We start from the raw sequence: 5,050 nt of genomic DNA on the forward strand, positions 1-5,050 counted from the left end.
GTTTATAAAAAGGCTACACAAATATGTAATAATACACAGGGTGTATCAAATTAAAAAAAAACGCGTAGCAGCAGCGCAAATCAAATTAAACGATATTAGATCTCTCAACAATTTCATAAACTCACATTTACATCATTATCATTATCAGTCACTTTACCATATTTTAATAAAAAAACTTGAAAAATAGTTATTCTCCTGAAGACATCATCAAACAGTTCCGAAACGGTGCACTATAGACCCGTGATTGTAAAAAAAATAAGTTTCGGTAGAGGCTATAACCCCTGTATTAAACATTTTTTCAAAAATTTACTTAAAAAGCCAGGAAGTGCAATATTCATTTTTTCAAAGTATTGTGCAAAATGATTAATTAATCATCCAAATGTGTTATTTACCGATTACATAAAGACAAATGTATAACAATGTTAACCGTCGTTAATTATATGTCTGTCAAATGCGTATAGTGACTTACAAGGGAATCAAAATTAATGATTTAACTAAAACGTAGGGTAATTTACTGGGAAACATCACAATTCACGAAGTAGATGAAGGGGGAACCACCGAAATAAAGGTCACGTACAGGTGTTATATGCATGTCAAATCAATAACTGGTCTTCAACCTCAGAAATCAAGTTCTGAAAATTCTTTAAATTGCAAATAGATTAAATCACATATATATGGAAATGATATATAATGGAAACACTGGATATATTGAAGAATGATTAAAAATTAAATAATTGAGACAATAAGCCCCATCGGTAGATAATTGAATCAATACTATCTATATCTTGCAGTCCCTATAAGATACTGTGTAATAATATTATTAGTTGCATGGGTTTATAATTTGTTGCTGGACTCTCTTACTCTCTCTGAACTTATCTTAGCTCACATTTAAATCGGCCCCGAAAAATAATCTTTGGAGCTTAGAATCTAGATACTTTAAACGATAATAGGAATTCTAATAAAACGCCAATTATTAACATGGTACTTTATTAAATATGTTCATGACTCATATGCTCAATCCAGTTACTGTAAGAAGGGACCTTGGTGTAAACTGTTGGAGCGCCGTAAACATAGCATGGTTTGACGATCCAGGATACGATACCGATCAAAGGGTCAGTTTTTGCCAGCTGTCCCTCCCCCCATGCTCCTGTACAAGTCGATTGTCCAGCGTTTTTAAGTCTTGACCAAATATTGTGCCTGATGTCAAACAGGTTGTGATTAATTCCAAGTGATGAGATGAAATTGGAATTACATACTGAAAAATTCGTAACGTAAACGCAAAGCAGTTTTATGAATTTTATCAAAATTCTTACCTTTCTCTGATATAATTGGCAATTCAGCAAATTAAAAACGATTGGAAATTAAGTCTCCAGGTACAGTTCTATCCCATTGTAAAAAGATGGATGTCCCGACGTGTCTGGTATCCTGGTCTGGAATAGGGATAGGCTGGACGTTATCTGTGTAAACTAGATGTTCGGCCAAACGTGCGACGGAAATATCATTGGGAGCTACAATATTGTTTATAAAAAAACGATGAGCAAACAAATTTTCACGAGTAAAGTAAAATTTCTGAAGTTCAATAAAAAAACCTTACCCAGGGTAGTTCTGATGGCTGATTACCGTCACGATATCAATAGTTTGTTGGCCTAGAATGTCATGGTCACAAAAAAAAATAGATTGTGTGTACATTTCAGAAATTATGCTGCTTCCGCAGATGTAAAAGTAAGCACTGATTACTGTATGTAACTGAAGGGAGACGTAATATGGAAACTGGTTTCTCTCGGCATTAAAGTCTCCAACAATTCGTAGGGAATTATCGATAATGGTTGGGCTTGCAGATCTGATTTGAAGACAGTGAAATTGAGATTGACCGAATAGGAAAGAAAAACAAAATTACGGCATTATTTAGTACTTAAATAATTGTCCACCGCATGTGTCGGAATTGTCCTTCTATAGGTACGGGTTGTTTTAAACATAAAAGTGCAGGAGTGCTCATAGTTCAACACAAAATGTTATTAGGTGAAACAATATAAATCCTAAAGTCCTCAAAAGAATCTTGCAAATTTTTCGGCAATTTGATAGATTCATTTTATTCCGATTCTAAAAATAATTTCTAATTTTAAGAATAGCTAAGAAACCTTGAAAATAATACAACTTGAAACCCCTTCCAGTTTGGCGTTCAAGGTGCGATAAATTTAGAAATAAAATGAGAATTTGAAAGTTAAAATTATTTTAGATTTAAGTATCTTAATTGCTTAAAAATTCTTGGTACAAACTGCTCAGTGACTTATCCGTTACTCAATTCATAAATATTTGGTGGTGAGATAGTAGTGAGTTCATGCGGCTATTTCTTGTTTCCAAAATTCAAGACGCCTTTGAAACCACAGCGGTTTAACTCAATTGATGAAAACATTAAAGAAAAATCGCTAAAAGATCTAAACAGCATTCCACAAGAACAGTTCTCAGGATCCTTTCAGCAGTGGAAACAACGTTGGAAGAAGTGTATACATTGCCAACGGGAGTACGTTGAAAGAGACAATATTGAATAATTTTTAATATTTTTAAATAGTCTCTAAGCTTTAGTCCTAGAACTTTTTGATCACCCCTCATATTAATAAGTTGTAATATGCGTTGTATACAATTTGTCTTTTATGCAAGATGTTTATAAGACTTTTTTTGTTAAAGTTTGCAGCCGTAAGTTGTCAGTATAATTTGACGTAATTAAGAAATTTTAACGTTATTAACAGAGTATTTTTCGTCATTTATTATTTTTTTATGATTTCCGGGCAACGATTAGTTCAGGACGACGGTTAGGAACCTGTAATAAACTTGGGATATAACTTGATACAGTACATGGAATTCGATTTCAAGTAATTTTGACGTATTATGTTTTGTCAGACTTTACTGTAACAACACGGGCAGAAAGACCTAAGGGCCGATAGCCCCTTTCTGGGGACAGAAAGATTTATTTGTTGTTGTTGTTTTGTCAGAAATTGTCAGATGGTGTCACGTAGTTGATAGATTTTTATAACGATCAGGTCGCGACACCTATCAACTAGCTTGAAATAAAGATTTAAAAGAACTTCCCCTACCCATTAAAACCCATTTAGGCGCAATTTCAAAGAGGTATGTCAAAAACTGCGAATCCGGGCAGTTTCCTAACCATGAACAGCTTTTCTTGTTTAATTTTTCCCAGAGAAATCCGTTTATTGAGAACTTTGCCGGTGGCTTCTCCCCACTTCTTCCACACTTGTGCTGGTATCCAGTCTCTAGCACAACATCTAGAGCTCTGTCAAGTTGGTCCCGTTTTAATTTACCCTATAAATTAATATCAATATTCTTATGGATTGAGATATATCAACAAAATATTCAGTGCAGCTTTATGAGGTATTATTTGATATCGTTAAAAATTAGTTTTTATTTGAGTTAATGATACGGTTGAGACTGCATATGTATGTTTTTACGGTAGAAGTTGTGGTCGAAGTAAGTGAAAAGTGTTTTTTAACTTACAGCGGTGCTCAGTCCTCTAATTAATATTGTGTAGCCCCTAAGAAGGTTCAGAGCAGTTGTAGTCATTTTTATTCTTATAAATTTAAATTCACGTAATAATCACGCAATAAAATCATTGTTTTGGGTAATGCATTAAAATACATAATAATATATTTAGATTAAAGTGTCTGCGGATATAAAACATCCCCTAATACTTGTGGTATATTTGACAATATAAAAATAAAGTGCTCATCATCCTAATCCAATATTAGTATTTTTTGGGCGATTTTTAAATAATTTAAAAACAAGTGAACGATCTTGTGCATTTTTGCAAAAACTTGTTTTTTTTTTTTAATTGAATTTTTCCATCCATGTTTTGGGTTACGTTATACAAGATGGATAAAAACACTTGCAAAAAAAATTGTTTCTAGTTAGTGCCAATTAGCACACCTGGATATTTTTTTGTTTATTCTGACATTAAGAAATGTAAATGAGGGCCATACGTCACATTTTCGAGTGATATTTGTTCAGTTTCCGCAATTAATTTAATGGAATGGAAATCCAAGGAAGTCATTTTTCTCATTTCTAGCAAGATTGAATCCATGATTGCTAGTTTGTGTCTTTGCAATCATGAATTCGTTGTGCCTCCAATATTAATTGTTTTAGAAAAATTAAAGCCTTAACTGTCGTAAAGCTTAGCTGGTCTTAGATTATGTAACGGATAATTAAATGCGTGCGCAATGATTTCAACATTACAGATGCAATACAAAATAGCTGTAATTACTTAATTTCTGCGGAAAATTAGAAAAGCGGACTTTTCCGACTTAACCGCCATTTCTACAGCTAGAGAACCCTAATCTAGCAAAGCCCTGGTTTGCCCATTTTGATATTAGAATAAACCAAAAAACGTTTTTTGTTATATTGGAAGTAACTGCAAATTTGTTTTTGTTTTCATGGATTTCTTTCCCATTCTGTGTAACCCAGAAAACATTAAAGTTGACATTCAATATTTTAGTAAAAATTTAAATGACGCCACGCAGTTGGTATGAATTAATAGATGTGAAACAACAATGACAGACTGAAAAGAAATTCTTGGAATAAAATGATTAGCGAAGAGGAATTTCAGATGTTTATTTTACAGCATTGTCAAAATTGCGAAAAATACGCGTGACCCCGTATCTTAGAAGTCAAAAAAGATTTTGCAAATCCGTCGGTGTAGAGCGTAACGAGGCGATTAATTTGAAATATCTTTAAAGCAATTTTTCCATGTGTTCTCGAGATATTTACATGAATTAGTTATTGCGAGAAACTGTTATTCATGAGGAAAAGAGAATAAACAGATCGTGTGAGGAAATATGAAGACGAGTTAATATCCATCATCCAGAACAAAAAACACTAAAACCTAATTAACTACTAATGCAAATTTACGAAACAACATAAACGTTAATACATATTTCGTAAGTCTCGTGTTGGGAAAGCATAAACCTAATGGTAGTTAAATGCATTACTACAATTACGTCATTCAATATTTGGTCTCCGGGGGAAATCCTCAAAATCGACC

The 5,050-nt window shown here is 33.1% G+C and overlaps 1 long non-coding RNA gene across 1 annotated transcript; it reads right to left on the minus strand.

Annotated features, from left to right (window-relative positions):
• Positions 1 to 1,006: 1,006 nt before the first annotated feature.
• On the minus strand, positions 1,007 to 1,611 carry LOC136340146 (uncharacterized). The gene is made up of 3 exons (XR_010732264.1): positions 1,595 to 1,611; positions 1,314 to 1,430; positions 1,007 to 1,255 (listed from the first exon to the last, which is right to left on the minus strand). It is a non-coding gene; the product is annotated as an uncharacterized lncRNA (long non-coding RNA).
• Between the last annotated feature and the right edge of the window lie 3,439 nt (positions 1,612 to 5,050).

Source organism: Euwallacea fornicatus, chromosome 7 (genome assembly GCF_040115645.1).
Source record: "Euwallacea fornicatus isolate EFF26 chromosome 7, ASM4011564v1, whole genome shotgun sequence".
NCBI lineage: Eukaryota > Metazoa > Arthropoda > Insecta > Coleoptera > Curculionidae > Euwallacea > Euwallacea fornicatus.